The following is a 17,865-nucleotide window of genomic DNA, read 5'->3' on the forward strand; positions in this document are numbered from 1 at the left end:
CTCATGCTGCGTGTGAACTCGTCTTCATCGCTCACATTCCAGGGTTTGTGATGTTCAGAGAGATAATTATAGGAAGGAGAATGACAGTTATTTGCATGTAATCTGTCGGAGTGTGATATAAATAAAGCTGTAAGTGTGATCTCGTTCAAGAGCTTTGCACAGGAATAACGCTGAAAGACTTCATCAATGGCAGACAGATGGTGCGGAAATGATGCTTTCAGAAAACATTAAACGTATTCAAAACATGATGCTGATTACTGCACGAGTCTGTCATGAGGAGATAAAGACAGATGTTTAAAGGTGATGTAAGTCTCTGATGAGTGTGTGTGTGTGTGTGTGTGTGTGTGTGTGTGTGTGTGTGTGTGTGTGTGTGTGAAGGTTCAGCTCAAAATAGCACACAGATAATGTCGTATAACTCAAGAAGCATAAGGGAAGATTCAAAACAGGACTAACAATATCTGTGTGAAAATGGTCAAATGTAGGGCTGCCCCCAAATAGTCGACTAAACTTTAGTCGATATGAAGAGGGCTTGGTCGAATACATTTTCATTAGTCGGTTAGTTGCAAAAAAAAAAAAAAAATCACGTGAAATTACGCAATCAAGGGCTGCGCAGTCAGTGTATGACATCAGCAACGAGAGATCAACGCCTAACGCCTAAACGCCTCCACTGTATCCCTTCCACATCCACTCCATCAGAGCGCATCTTTTCAAAGGCCGGCTTCATTGTGAACAAGTCGAGAAGCTCCCTTCTTCCCAGCAATGTGGACAAGCTGGTGTTCCTCTCACATAATATGAAAAAAATAAAATCGATTTGAAAGCTTAGGTAAGATTGCTTAATTTCCTTTTTGTAGTGTTTCTGTTTGCTATCCGTTAGGCTATATATATATATATATAAAAAAACGGGTATTTTATTTTTATATCGGGTAGGCTATACAAATAAATAAATACATATTATTTTTATTTTTTCGTTTTTATATAATGCAGAAGTTGTTTTTTATTCTGTTAGCAAAATTAGTCTGATGTTTTTAATTTGTTGTTTCAAGTCAAGACTCATCCGTCGTCTTAATGGTAGTTTGTGGCTTTGCTCTGATATTTTTGATTTGTATTAGTGTTCTTTAAATTATTTGTTCCACATTTTGTCGTAAATAGTTGTTCTAAACAATTCAATCATAATTAGGCTGTTAATTTGTTTGCCGCCTTCTTTTTTTATTCTAAGTTTTGGCGTTGTGCGATGTGCATTTATTAAGTTGTTCGTTTTTGTTAATTTTCCTTTTGAACAATATAAAAATTATATAAATTTTAATTTTCCACTGTATTTTATACCAAACTGCGTTTTTGCTACAGTATTTATTTATTTATTTATTTTTTTGCCTAGTTTTGTACTAGGCCTAAGTTGCTAATAAGTTTATTTGATTTATTTTAAAGAACGAATTTTAGTTTATTTTATTAAAAACTGTTTTTTTTTTGTTTGTTTGTTTGTTTGACATGTAACTGTTACAGTTTGTATTTTTGATAATAAATTATTAAAATGCACAGGCAGTCTGATTGCTGTTTTTATGTCATAATTAGCCTATAACGTTCTGGTCACTGATTTTTGTGTGTAAGCACTGTATTTAAACGGTTTACTATTCCGTTTTAAGCACTTAATTTTCGTTTTGAATGCGCTAATATCATGCTTTAGCATTTTCTGTCACGTGGAAGTGTTAAACTTCAACTTGGACTATATTCCTAGTATATACGCAAGTTATTATATTAATATCATAAATGAACGATTATTTGATTAATCGCTAAAATGCAGGAATGTTAGTCGACTAGGAATATCTTTAGTCGGGGGCAGCCCTAGTCAAATGCTTCTGTTTGTCTATGTCGCTCCTGTCGCTGTTCATTTGTGCTAAAACTCCACATCTATAATCCTCTTAGTCTATGCTGACATTATCTTCAGCAGCTCGAACACTCTAATGGCTAATGGACAGACGGCTGCTTCTCACTCAGGGCTGCTGTTTATGCTAATGAGGGAGAGATGGGCACTAGTGGGCGGGGCTTTCCTCTTCTGATGACATGTACAAAGGGAGAATGTCAATCAAAGTGTTTCTGCAGACTGTTTATATCAAGTTTAATTTTTTGACCATTAGAGGCTGCTGGATATATTCACATACCTTTTTCCCTGGATTCTCCCTTATTTTACAGTTCTATCCCGCTATCATCCCGTAAAGGTATTTCCCGTATTTCCAGTCTTTCTTTGAAGGGTGGTAAAAAGCGATGCTCAAAATAATTGATTAACCGTTTACCGAAAGGGTGTGTTTGTAACCGATTAATGCTATCAGTTAAAAGATTAAGGGCCCTATCATACACCCGACCTAACCTAACCCCCCACCCATCTCTGAGAGATGCAATCTCAGCTTGCATCATACAGGCTGCATCCAGATACTATCGAGTGTACCTGGCTATCCAGCTTAAAGGCTAATTTAAAGGGTCACGAAACATCAAAACACATATTTTGAGCTGTTGACAGTCGTATATGTGTCCCACACTGCTAAAAACACTATTAGGACACATATATTTCACTAAAAAGTGTAAATTGGTTGTTTTTGCGTTATTTCAAGCAAATTCGTACTTCCGGTTTGAAACTAATTTTTGAAGCTGCGTCACGGTCATGACATAAAAGTGTGTATTCCAGCGTGCAGACTGGACGTCTGTGCCAGAGTGTGTCTTATTACGTCTTACAGTGTGATGCATTAATGCATGAGTAAGGCTTGATTCAAACCAATCAGCGCGCTCTATTGTGCAACTTCAATAATATTCATTACTGTCAGAGTGTAGACGGCAGAGACGCCACGTTGTATTGGCAAAACAAGCGTGAAGTGTTGCTTTTATAGTTTGCTGCCATTAAGTTTTGTTTTCATTTTCTCTCTGTGAGAGCTCTGAGTCACGTGTGGATTAACAGTGTACGCGACGCTCGACAACAATAACGTGTCTAAGGAGGAACATTGTTTACCTGAGAGCTGTTCTCATCTGCAAACGCTGAGATCCGGATTCGCTTGTAGTGTCCTCTTAATAAAGACGCGGCTCTAGTTGCTGGTGATTGTCCTGTCTCTACAGATTTGGTAAGTAAGCGACCAGTGCTCTTTGTTTATTCAGTTCGTATTTTATATCAAACAAACTATTGCACAAGTGTAAACAAGTTAGCACTAACAGTTACAACCAAACTATAACCCCGTGTTGGATTTTGTGACCGGAATAACACACGCGGCTTTCTGACGCTACCTGCCGTGTGCATCTAAGTTTCCGGGAAATGCTGAGTTTTTTTTTTTCTCTCATTCGCCGTGCGGTATCAAACATTGCATGAAAAATACACGCTTAGAGCAGATCCTCCAATCAAATATCTCGTTTGTTGGGAGGGACATGAATGAATTCCCTGAATGAAAGAGCCAAACTGCAGTTAAAGTCCACCATTTAATAATTTGGCAAATAATTCGACTAAAGATGTCCATGTAAACACAGTCACATTGTCCGCTGTGGTTGTGTGTTTTGACTCTGAAATTCAGCGCGCCCAAATAGACACTCCCACACCAAGCCTCTGTTCTTCCTCCGACACTCCCCCCTAAACAGAGCTGGACACGCCCACTTTTATGACTTTTTCCAAAGTAGAGGTGTGAAAACACCCTGCTGAACAAGGGGGTTTCATGGCCCTTTAAGGCAGATTTAAATCTATTAAAAGAAGTTTTTGTCCTAATCAACAGCTAAAATTGATATACTAGAAATATGGATGTATTAGAAATAATAGATATTCTATTTCTCATAGCTGAACAACAGAAATCTGACAATGATCAGCTCAGGTGCACCTCATGTGCTTTATTCAGTGTTAAATGCTAATAATGCAAGTCTGAATGTCATTATACATCACATTTATTGCCATACTACTGAAAGCAGCAGCAGATAGTTCAGCTCAGATCGGGAAAATAAAATATACCGTTTGAGATTGATCTTTAAAGCTGTGACTCAGTGCAAACCAGCACATATCAGTGATTCAGCATCTACATTTAATCATGTTAAAGAGGTTAAAACCTTTCCATTTTGCTGGAGTGCAGTGAGTGCACTATTCTGTGCTTCTGAATGGCTGTGTTTACATTTCTGCAAATCTTCTCACGTAGCGTGTTGTTAGGACACGGGGTTACAATGTCACCTGCTCACCTAATGCTTACACTCGTAATATTTATATTAATTACTAATTAATAACCTCATGTGGAACTCTGAATCTGCATCTCATTTTGGAGTCTGCTACTGTCCACCAGAGGTCACATTTCAGTCACGGATGCATGCTTTGAGAGTCTTCCTGACTGAATGAATGAAATATGCTGTTTTCCACCAAGGCAACCCGGGTGCTGAAATATAATTGGCTAAACTGGCAGTGGGCGGGTTAAATGACCAAAATAAAGACAGACACATTATCAAAGCAGAATATCTGACTTCAGTATTGTTACTCAGATAAACAAGAATGTTCACTGAGCATGTTTCTGAAATATCTGCACACATATTATGGTGTTTTATGCCTAAGAAGGGTCAAACACTGACATACAGCACCTTTAAAACATGTTTAGTAGTTCTCCTTCTCATGTGTCTTGATTGAAGTGTGCATTGATATATGTGTGCTGTATGTATGGATAAATGTGACATGTGTAAATATGTCTGTAGGATGAGTGTTTTCTGTGTGTGTGATTTGCGTGTTTTGTGTTGAGTTTTTCACCTTCTTCATCAGCGGTGATGATGATTTTTCTCCATTGACAAACACAAAAGCAGGATTATCTGCTGTTTCGCCCGCAGTCAAAAACTGACACAATTACAGCAGAAACACAGAGAGACAGAGAGAGAGAGATCTGCAATATACACTATATACTCTCTCTCTTCTCTCTCGCAGTGTTTTTTAATAGCTTATTTGAGTTATTCTTAGTATTTTTTTAAGTTATTTTGATTGAAATAATATATATGAGCAATATCACTCGAGTAGCAGTGTGCTATGGCTGTATATCAGCACTGGTGGGAGGCGTGCGTTGGCACGAGGCCTCAATGTTTCGAGTGTGATCTTTTGTTTATACAACGTATCGACGGCACAATCGTGTATATAAATAAGAAATTCAAACACCAAGAGTCTAAAAAACCCTTTTTATTAGGAACTACTATCCTCCGTCATTTATTCACATCTGCAGCTGATGTCAGAACAGCAGAAACTGTTGCTAATCCACCAACGTCACTTGAATGTTTCTCTATAGCGTAATGTCTAAAGCGATGACAAAACAGCTGATTTTGCTCACACTTTAAGATTATAAGGCTGAACATGATATGAAATGCCATCCATCTACAGAGATGTCTTCTTACAGTGTTAGTCTACAGCACAGGTGTCAAACTCAGTTCCTGGAGGGCCGCAGCTCTGCACAGTTTAGTTCCAACCCTAATTAAACACACCTGATCAAACTAATTGAGTCCTTCAGGCTTGTTTGAAACCTACAGGCAAGTGTGTTGGAGCAGGGTTGGAACTAAACTGTGCAGGGCTTCGGCCCTCCAGGAATTGAGTTTGACACCTCTGCTCTAAAGTATTTCTCTGTTGCAATCAGGAGATCACAATAATTAACCCTGAAACAAGCAACGCAATCACTACCAGACTGCTGTTGTGTTTGCGATAAGGAAAAACGCTAAACACATGCGGACTTTGCTTCTTTCTTTCTGATATGAGAGCAAATCTGTATAAATACAGCACTACTACATACAAAAGAGAGAGATCATCTTACCTGCCAACATGTCTCTGAAAATCCGAGAGATTGGGAGGAGGAGGTGTTCGGGGGTGACGTCTCTGAATAGTGAATAACACTGTTGAGAACTGGGATAGGATGCAGCAGGTTTTGGGCGGCCACTGCCATCGGGTACTGTACCAAAGTTGGCAAACCGGGGGTGTTTACAGACTGTACCAAAGAGGGGGGTGGGTGAAATTACTGGAGTTTTCCAGAAGAAATAAAAAACGTGATGGTTGCGGGAGATTGGTCTGAAATACAGGATACACCCAGGAAAAACGGAAGTGTTGGCAGGTATGCTTAAAGCAGGGGTCACCAATCCTGGTCCTGGAGGGCCGGTGACCCTGCAGTGTTTAGCTCCAACTTGCCTTTACACACCTGCCTGGGTGTTTCAAGTATACCTAGTAAGACCTTGATTAGCTTGTTCAGGTGTGTTTGATTAGGGTTGGAGCTAAAATCTGCAGCACTCCGGCCCTCCAGGAACAAGTTTGATGACCCCTGGCTTAAAGTTTAATAATGATTTGATCTGCTGTAGTTAGAAATCTGAATGTTATGAGCTTCTAAGCGTCAGGGCTTATTATGTGGTTCTGTCGCCATCTTGTTGATAGAAAACGTCAATCGTCTTTGGTCTACTACACTATGGAAGGTTAATGGCCGCCGACGAGCTCTCAGAAATTGTAAATATTTTAAAATAGGCACTATTCTTACAAATAAACTGCATAGTTCCAATCTAAACAACTACATTCTCCAATAAAAAAGCCTCAAAAGTACATTATGTTGTCTAACAGCAGTAATACTTGTCAAACTGTAGTGTCTCTCTGCTTGTTGTTGGCTGTATGTGGGCGGAGTAATACACAAAGGGTGAAGGGGCTGTATGGGTAAACCTCACTCCTCTGACCTCTAAAGTGCTCTAGCGACAGATGCTAGAGGCCATGGTCTTTAGCCTCCTTGTTAGAGCAACCGTCTCTCATTTGGAAGGTCGCCGGTTCGATACCAGCTCGGAGCGGGTTGGGTGGCGTAGAACCAGCGGGGTTACACAAGCATTTGGACTGTGGGGTAAACCGGAGCACGCAGAGGAAACCCACGCCAACACAAGAAGAACATGCGAACTCCACACAGAAATGCCAACTGACTCAGCCGAGGCTCGAACCAGCGACCTTCTTGCCACAGTGTCGCCCATTCATAGACATGTATGCATTTGATTATTTAATAACGTAGTATGCATTTCAATTTGCACATAATATAGCTACATATGCAATATTGTACATATACTACTATACCTGTACATGCATTTGTATATTTTTATTCTGCATTTATGTTTTAATTCCTCTGTAATCTGTGTTTTTGTCCTGTCCTGTTCTGTCCTTTTTCCATCAGGAAAAACAGCATTCCTCGTATGTATAAACATACCTGGCAATAAAGCTCTTTCTGATTCTGATTAATCACATTAAAGCACAATATGGAAGAATGCATCTTGCTTATATATTAGAAAAAGCCTGTGTGGTTCAGAGCATCACTGAGAGCTGAGCATCCGAGTGTTTCTCAATGATAATGGATTATTTTACCTGAGGGCCACACAAATAGACCTAACTTACACACTTGAGGGATTTTATGCTCTCTGACGTTAACATAGAATGAAATGTTTCTCAGACAGAAATATGAGCCTGAAAAAGAGCTCAAAAATCTCATATCACAACATAAGCATTCACATATCCTGATAGATATGTCTCATAATACAGTATCTTTTCTGAATATTCAGTCAGTAATATTTACATTTTAAAGTATATATTAAAAAAATGCACTTATTTATAAGTAATTATTGCTCTCACTTCATTTATTTAGAACTTCAGGGCAAATGTTTGATTAAGAATGTACAAATATTTATATATGTACAAATATATAAATATAAATTATATATGTAATATTCACATTATTGTGAATCTGAAACGCATTGCTTGGATAGATTTTGTTGCATGTTTTAGATGACAAATCCACTAGAGGGTGCTGTCTGCATTTTGCGAATCTAAAATGCGTTACTTAAAGTAAGTTTTGTTGTATGCTTCACATGACAAATCCACTAGAGGGTGCTGTCTGCATTTTGCGAATCTGAAATATGCTACTTTGGTTATGTGTTGTTGTACGCTTTAGATGAGGACTCCACTAGAGGATGCTGTCCTCATTTTTTTGTGTCTGAAATACATTACTAAGAGAACATTATATTTGATATTTTACTTAAAAAATCCACTAGAGGGTGCTGTCTACATTTTTTCGAATCTGAAATATGTTACTTAGAGGGAATTTGTCATCTGAAATGTAATACGAAATGTACTCTAAGGCGCTGGCTATATTTTGCGAATCATAAATACGTTTCTTAGGTTGTTTTGTTGTACATTTCAGATGACAAATCCACTACAAGGCGCTGTCGGTATCTTGGGAGTCTGAAATATGCTACTTAGGTTATGTTTGGTTGTACGCTTCAGGTGAGAAATCCACTAGAGGGTGCTGTCTGCAGTTTTGTGAATCTATAATACGTTACTTAGAGTGTATGTTTTGGATAACAAATCCACTGGAGGGCGCTGTCAGCATTTTTGCGAATCTGAAATATGTTACTTAGAATATATTTGGTTTTACATTTCAGATGACAAATCCATTAGAGGGTGCTGTCTACATTTTGCAAATTTTGAAATGCGTTTCTTAGGTTATGTTTTGTTGTAAGTTTTAAATGACAAATCCAATAGAGGGCGCTGTTTACATTTTTTAAAAATATGAGGCAAACGTATTCGATTACAAATCATAGACACAGCCTTAAGTTGTTTTGTGGTATTTATTTAGTGTTGTGCAGAGAACAGAATGAAAATAATCCTTTAGGTATCTATAATGTGTCCCTGTAAATATCATTAGTGTGAAAAGGAACAAAATTCATTGTCGTCATATCGCCCCCTAGTGTTCATTTGACCTAAAAACTGCTTTTAGGTCAAATAAACACTTGTGTTAACCACTTAAACTCTGCTGCTATTTTGGGATTTCCGCCTGGATTTTGCCTACCTAAATTTAAAAGCTTCCCAAATCCACATGTAGAGGTGTAAATCCAAAAATTTGGTATCATTTTAAAGGAAGCCCTTTAAATTTTCATAAAACACTGTTGAAAGTGTTTAAAATATCTGTATATGTTGTCTGTGTTGTCATAAACACCAAAAAAAAGGCACTTTTTGTATTTTTTTTATAAACTCAAATTTGAAAGTGGACCTTTTAGGTTGTGTGTGGTCTAGCGTGCTGTAATTAATGTTGGTGGTTCCTGCACATGTCTGTAATCATAGGAAAAAAGAAAAATGTCTCCACCATAATCTATGCTAAAGTTATTGTATTCCAACTGATGAGAGGTGCTGTACAAGCCACAGGGAGCGATCATTGTTTTTATATTTCACTATTCTTTTGTTTGATCAAACATAATTCACTGTGTTTGGACCACGTCAGACATATAAAAGGATTATTTATGCACATCACCTCAAAAACAGAGGAGAATGGCCCTGAAGCACACAGCATAAGGTAAGAGATGACAGCTGTCTGTGCTATCTGGGGCTGCTTATTGATCATAAATGTATTGTTTTCACTTCTGCGCCATGGAAACACCGCGATTCATTCTGCAACTGTTTGATATGTGAATATAATTCAGTAAAAAGAATGCTAGAACCGTATGAGCACCGGCAAGAGCTTTCATTTGAGCTATAACTTGTACATGTGTCATATATGAACCATATGAAAATGAACCAATGTTCAATACCCAGCTCGGGTATCCAAAATACTGTGTATTTAAGTGTAAATAACTTTTGTACAGTAGAACAATATCCAAAGAGATGCATATGTGCACAAAATATAGATTCTACACTTTCAAACGAAACCATTTACGGGGGTCTGGTGCAATGCTAGCCCTTTAAATGTTAAAGCGAAAGTTGATGACGTCACGTGGAGTTTAACTGGTACTTTTTTTTTTGGTTCCACAAAAATGTAGACTGAAGATTTCTGATGAGCCTGTTTTGCATGATTTGCTGTTTATTGCTGCTGAAAATGATTCATTATTATCATGTTTTGGGCTGTGCTAATCGGTCAGACTGGAAAAACATATATTTAGAGTATTACAGACTGACAAAAGTGATAAGAAATCAATCAGATGAGAGAAGCTGTTGTGGCCAAACTGAAGCAGGACTTCAAAAGCAAGAATCTTGACAACATTCATGTTTGTACTTATCATTTCCATTCAAATGGATGAAATATTAGTCCAATATCTTTATTAATTTTGCTCATACGTGTGTTTTACCACCCATTACATTCAGTCTGTTGAAATATTGCACCTTTTTCTGCTTTCAGAGTCTTTCTCTATGTGTTTAAGCAGTTGTTTCTGTGGTTCAGACAGCAGAAATAGACAGAACAGTGTGTATCCAGTTATATATTAACTGTGGAACGCATACCATTGTTTACAACTGATAATCGCAAATATGGCCGCCTAGACCAGCTAGGATAACTGACCAAAGCTTGGCGCAAGTATAAACCCTAAACACTATATGCAGTGTTGTGTGATTTGGAGCGATTATAGCATGATTTTGTCAAACTTCAGCTCACTCTCTGCTCCATTTCCAGCGCTGTCATCATATCAGATCAGGATGAAATGCTGCGGCGGTGAAAAGGGATTAGTCTTTCTGAAAGCCGATAGTGCTGCTTTACTGCACACTTTAAATGGATTATGATCCACATGGGATAAAGTGTGGGACAATATTAGGGCAGATAAACAAATGCTTACATTGGGCTTTTCCTGAGATTAATGGATGAAGGAAAGTTGACAACAGCTTTAAACAGACACGCGGATCAATAATGATATCCGATTTACTATTAATTCCAGAGGATGTTGATCAATTTGACATTGAGATAGTTTGGAAATGTCTCACATGAAAAAATACTATTGTCATTTAAAGTGAATACTGTAGTGGTTTTGAACCCATCTGTGTAATTTGTTAAGATGAATCTGCAGTTGCTATAGCAACACAACAATTATAGTAATTAATCTGTTGTAATGGTTCTATAGTTGCTATAGTAACAAAACATCTATAGTGATTAATCTGTTGTGGGAATTCCATAGTTGCTATGGTAACAACAACTATAGTAATTAATGTGTTGTGATTCCTTAGTTGCTATGGTAACACAAATATAGTAATTAATCTGCTGTTTTGATTCTGCAGTTGCTATGGCAACACAACAGCTATAGTAATTATTCTGCTGTGGTGATTCTAAAGTTGTTATGGTAACACAACAACTATGGTAATTAGGTTGTTGTGGGGATCCGGCTGTTGCTATGGTAACAACAACTATAGTAATTAAGCTGTTGTGGGGATCCAGCTGTTTTAGTGTTTTAGTGGTTCTATAGTTGCTACAGTAACACCTTAACTATAGTAATAAATCTGTTGGGTTGATTCCATAGTTGCTATGGTAACAACAACTATAGTAATTAATCGGCTGTGGTGGTTCTACAGTTGCTATGGTAACACAACAACTATAGTAATTAATCTGTTGTGATTCTCTAGTTGCTATGGCAACACAACAACTAAAGTAATCTGTTGTGGTGATTATAACATCACTATGGTAACAACAACTATAGTAATTAATTGGCTGTGGGTATTTTGCAGTTGCTGTGGTAACAACAACTATAGTTACTGATCTGTTGTGGTGATTCTACAGTTGCTATGGTAACACATTAACTATAGTGATAAAGCTGTTGTGGGGATCCGGCTCTTGCTATGGTAACAACAACTATAGTAATTAAGCTGTTGTGGGGATCAGGCTGTTGCTATGGTAATAACAACTATAGTTATCTGTTTTAGTGGTTCTACAGTTGCTACAGTAACACTTCAACTATAGTAATTAATCTGTAGTGATTCTATAGTTGCTATGGTAACACAACAACTATAGTAATTAATTTGTTGTGATTCTCTAGTTGCTATGGTAACAACAACTAAAGTAATTAATCTGTTGTGGTGATTCTAAGGTTACTATGGTAACAACAACTATAGTAATTTATTGGCTGTGGGGATTTTGCAGTTGCTATGGTAATACAACAACTATAGGAACTGATCTGTTGTTGCAATTCTACAGTTGCTAGGGTAACACATCAACTATAGGAATTAATGTGTTGTGGTGATTCTAAGGTTACTATGGTAACAACCACTATAGTAATCTGTTTTAGTGGTTCTACAGTTGCTACAGTAACACTTCAACTACAGTTATTAATCTGTTGTGATTCTCTAGCTGCTATGGTAACAATTACTATAGTATTTAATCTATTGTGGTGATTTTACAGTTGCTATGGTAACACAACATCTATAGTAATTAATATGTTGTGGATATTTTATAGTTGCTATGGTAACATAACAACTATAGTAATTAATCTATTGTGGGGATTCTTCAGTTGCTATGGTAACACAACAAATATAGTAATTAATCTGTTGTGGGGATTCTACAGTTGCTATGGTAACAACAACTATAGTAATTTATCTGTTGTAGTGATTGTACAGTCACTATGGTAACACAACAACTATAGTGATATAAACAAATGACCCAATATGTTTTCTATAATTACAGGCGGGGCTTAATTTGTGCTGGAACATGTCAGATCCAGATCCGGTACCTCTGAAATCTGATCCGGCACCATATTTTACCGATCACCTCCTCAACCGGCTTCCTCCCAATTCCGATGTTAACTTTCACTTTCTTCCGCGACTCCCCAACCCTCTTCATTTTCGTCCACGACAAACAAACCCCCCATCTCCACTTTCATGCGCGACACCTCTCCATCCTCAGGTAACATGCCGGATCCGTTACCCCGATTTGTTGCGGGAACTCTCAATTCACAAATTAAGCACTGATTATAGGGTTTATTATATTACAATAAACCACAGTTTATTGTATTAAAACATGTGTTTTGTATATGTTTTTTTGCGATTTTTGGCAATTTCAAATGTCTATATAAGTTGTTGTTGATTTGATTCTTTCTGTTTTGATGTTTTGATTAGTTATTTTAATAGATACATTTAAACTATTTAAAAATGGCCAGCTGACATAAAATAAAAAGTACATTTAAAAATATAAAAACTTATTTTTATATATTTAAAAAGGCAGAAAGAATATATATATATATATATATATATATATATATATATATATATATATATATATATATATATATATATAATTTATAAATGTTTTAGTTAATATTTATATAAAAACATTTTAGTACATTTTAAACATGTATTTCTTTTAGTAAATTGTTATATTATATTATATAATATATATCAAAATGTACATTATTGTACAATTAAGTCGTATATACATGTGACATCATGATTTCTATTTCGTTTACAAAATGATACAATGTATCGTTCACTTAACGCTTTAATAACCAAATTGTTTTCTACACTGGATGTTAGGAATGTTCAGTGATAACATTTTCAGCAACACATCCTTACCACTTTTTTTTTTCTCAACATGTCAGTCTGGATGTGGTTCTAAAAGCTTCAGCTCTGGTTTTGTTTACATGACCACAACATCCTTAAGGAAATCGATAGCTGTAAAAAGCAAAGTCCCAGTCCATTCAGATACACGTCAGGCTCTCATCCGCCCGCCATCATCGTGTGAAAGACTGCAGAAAAACAAGTAAAGCGTGCTCAAATTAGGGCTGATGATTAATTGACTAAGAAATAATTGTGATTATCTGATTAATTGGCTGTTCTGGTGTTTGATGATTAACTGTCTGATTTGGCAATGTGACAGAAATCTAATACAATCTTTACAAATGCTTAAAAATTATACTTAAAGGTGCTGTATGTAGGTTTTTGACTCTTCTAAAGCATAAAAACACCATAGTATGTGTGCTGATATTTCAGAAACATGGTTAGTGAACATTCTTGCTTATGTGAGAAACTATGCTGTAGTCAGATATTCTGGTTTGAACATGTGTGTTACACGCCGGATTGGCTGTCTTTGTTTTGGTCATTTAACCCGCCCAATGCCAGTTTAGCCAATTATATTTCAGCACCCGAGTTGCCTTGCTGGAAAACAGCGTATTTGAGTCATTCAGTCAGGAAGGCTCTCAAAGTATATGTCCAGGACCAAAATATGACCTGCGGTGGACAGAAGCAGACTCCAAAATGAGATGCAGATTCAGAGGTTATTAATTGGCAAATAATAAATATTCCCTGTTTAAACATTAGGTGAGCTGGTTACTGTAACACGGGGAGTGACAGAGACAACTGAGATCGAGTCCACTTGCAGGTTTATTGCGGTAGTCAGGCAAGCAATGGTCAACACGGGTGCAAACAGATGTATATAGACCAGATTCACCAATCTCGGTCCTGGAGGGCTGGTGTCCCTGCAGGGTTTAGCTCCAACGTACCTCAACACACCCGCATGGATGTTTCAAGTATACCATGTAAGAGCTTGATTAGCTTGTTCAGGTGTGTTTGATTAGGGTTGGAGCTAAAATCTGCAGGACATCGGACCCTCCTGGAACAAGTTTGGTGACCACTGATATAGACAATCCAGAATCGTAGTCAAAGTATCAGGCGAGAGGTCGGAAGGCAGGCGGCAGACAGGAACAAAAAGACAAACGAAACCAGGGTCAAAACATGGGAAAACAAGACTAGGAAAACACGTTGAACTGTCACTAACAGTAAACAAGACTCGGAAATCGAAGTGAGTGTGTGTGCTGCTTAAATAGTGTGTGTAATCAGTCTTTGACAATCCTCAGGTGGTGCGAGTATAATCAGTCAGAATGAGGAAGCATGTGTGTGTGAGCGAAGTGCATGGCTGCGTCGGAAACCGCATAGTTCCATACTATACAGTACGCTAAAATCAGAATGCGAGCCGAGTAGTATGTTCGAATTCATAGAGTTCGAAAAACAGTATGCGAGAAGTACCTGGATGACTTACTACTTCCGGCGAGATTCTGAAGTGCGCATCCCATGCATGCTGCGCTATCCCATGATGACCCGCGGGCGAATTCATGAATGGACGTAAAGCGACGCAACTGACGCAGGTAGGTCCCGTGACCATGACAAAATGGCGGATGTGGTACGTCCGAATCCCATTCATACTTATCACATTCATAATGTATAGAACGTACTTTTCTAACGGCCGAGTAGTACGTTTAAATTCAAACACAGTACCTACTGAGTAGTAGGCGGTTTCGGACGCAGCCCAGGTGTGAAAATGTAGTCCAGAAATGGCGGATTTGTAGTCCATAGTGATTATGAGTGAGATCCAGCGATCTTAGAAGTTACGATTGCTGGTGATCGTGACAGTTACATTGTAACCCCGTGTCCTAACAACACGTTACGTGACCAGATTTGCAGTGATAAGTAGTTTGGCTGTTTGCACTAGACGAAACATGACACAGAATAGTGCACTCACTGCACTCCAGCGAAATGGTTAGGATTAAAATCTAAGTAATACATATTAAACCTCTTTAACATTATTAAATGTAGATGCTGAATCACTGATTTGAGTTGGTTTGCAACAGCTCTGAAGTTAAATCTCAGATGGTTTATTTAATTTTCCAGATCTGAGATCTGCTGCTGCTTTCAGTAGTATAGCAATAAATGTCATGTAAAATGGCGTTCAGACTCACATTATTAGCATTTAACACTGAATAAAGCACATGAGGTGTACCTGAAGTCATCATTGTTCACCTATGAGAGAAGCTGTTTCTAAAAATATCTATTTCAGGTGTTGGTTAGAACAAAACCTTATTTTATCATGGAAAATATTGGAGAGATAATCCTGACTGGCTGCATCACCACCTGGTATGGAAACAGCACCAGCAGCAATCGCAAAGGCCTACATAGGATTGTGCGAATTGCTGGACGTGTAGTAGGAGGTGAGCTTCCCTCCCTCCAGGACATCTACACCAGGCAGGGCATGAGAAAAGCCAAGAGAATCATTATCGATTCCAGCCACCCAAGCCATAGACTTTTATCTCTGCTACCCTCAGGCAAACGGTTCTGCAGCATCCGGACACGCACCAGCCGACTGAAGGAAAGCTTCTTCCCTCAGACTATCAGGCTGATGAACACTTAACACACCTCACACAGACTCTTCCACACCCGTCACTGCACCCCTGCATGCACTGAATTAACCAATCTGTGCAACTGTGTGGACACCTATTCATTGTACTAATCGCTGTCAACACTGCCAATTTTACATTGTCCTGTTTTTTAGGAGTATGCTGTTGTATTTGCACTGTCTGTATTTTGCACTGTCTGGAGCCAGCACCCAAGCTTTTCACTCATAATAGCACACGTGCCGCTGATGATGTGACAATAAAAGTGATTTAATTTTGATTTGATTTGAATTATTCCTTCTATCGCGTGCTGTTGCTTTTAGTTTGAAATCGGTTCAGATCATCCTTAAATCAGGGTTTAGGCTTGATAGTCAGGCACACTCATGTCAATCTGGCAACGTGGACTAACTTGGACTCATCAGAGGAGGAGCCGAGTGAAAATGTGTTTTAAGAAGTGCAATGCCGAATTCAACCACTGGGTGTCAAACTTACATACTGCACCTTTAATGCTGTTATTTTTTAAGATGGAAATTATCCACAGTTTTCCGGTGAGTGTTGGTGTAAGGGTAGGGTAAAGAACAGTAAAATAAGAGTTTTCTACTGTATAAAATTAAGAAATTAATCATCAAAACCAATATGTGTTTGTGTGTGTGTGTGTGTGTGTGAATGTGTGTTTGTGTGTGTGAGAGAGAGTGTGTGAGTGAATGTGTGTATGTGATTTTGTGTATGTTTCTCTTTCTCTCTCTGTGAGTGTTTATACGAGTGTATGAACGAAAAAGTGTGTGGGTGTGTGTGTGTATGCGAGTGAAAGGGTGTGTGTGTTATTAGCAGTCCGTCAGTATGATGGCAGCTCAGCTGTTTTCAACTTAATGCACATTGAACCTAAAGGCAGGAGCCAGCGGCCTTCAGTGTCTCTCTCTATCATCTAAAGGCCAACGCAACATGAGTGTAAACACATACACACGCACACACACATACATATAAATATACACACACACACACACACACACACACACACACACACACACACACACGCGCACACACACACACACACATATAAACACACACATAAATACACGTATATACAAACAAACATATATACACAAATATATAAACACACACAAATACAAATAACCATATATACACACATACATATATACAAACACACATACACATACACACACATATACAAATACACATATATACTCACACATATACAAACACACACATATATATTCAAATACACATATACACGCATACATATATACATACAAACACACACATATTTACACAAATACATACACTTAAACACATATAAATATATACACACACACACACATACAAATACACAATATATATATATATATATAACAATATAAACACACATATACAAACACAAATATACACACACACACACACACACACACACACACACACATATACAAACACACATACACACATATATACACAAATATATATATACACAAACACACACATATACAAACACATATACACACCCACACATATACAAACACAAACACACACACACACACACCCACACATCTACAACACACATATACACATATATACACAAATATATATATATATATATATATATATATATATATATATATATATATATATATATACACAAACACACACATATACAAACACACACACACCCACACATCTACAAACACACATATACACATATATACACAAATATATATATACACAAACACACACATATACAAACACACATACACACCCACACATATACAAACACACACACACACACCCACACATCTACAAACACACACACACACACACACACACACACACACACACACACACACACACACACACACACACACACACACACACACACACACACACACACACACACACACACACACACACACACACACACACACACAAATATAAATATATAATATTGTGTATATATACACACTCACACAC

The 17,865-nt window shown here is 37.7% G+C and overlaps 1 protein-coding gene and 1 long non-coding RNA gene across 4 annotated transcripts in view; one reads left to right on the forward strand and one right to left on the reverse strand.

Moving 5' to 3' along the window:
- The window catches only part of pak6 (p21 (RAC1) activated kinase 6), a 94,740-nt gene that overhangs the window by 23,175 nt on the left and 53,700 nt on the right, over positions 1 to 17,865 (forward strand). The window lies entirely within an intron of this gene.
- LOC147839875 (uncharacterized) lies at positions 9,505 to 12,907 on the reverse strand. Its single transcript, XR_015513030.1, has 4 exons — positions 12,457 to 12,907; positions 12,097 to 12,309; positions 11,886 to 12,046; positions 9,505 to 11,634 (listed from the first exon to the last, which is right to left on the reverse strand). It is a non-coding gene; the product is annotated as an uncharacterized LOC147839875 (long non-coding RNA).

Source organism: Danio rerio, chromosome 17 (assembly GCF_052040795.2).
Source record: "Danio rerio strain M-AB ecotype USA chromosome 17, GRCz13ab, whole genome shotgun sequence".
NCBI lineage: Eukaryota > Metazoa > Chordata > Actinopteri > Cypriniformes > Danionidae > Danio > Danio rerio.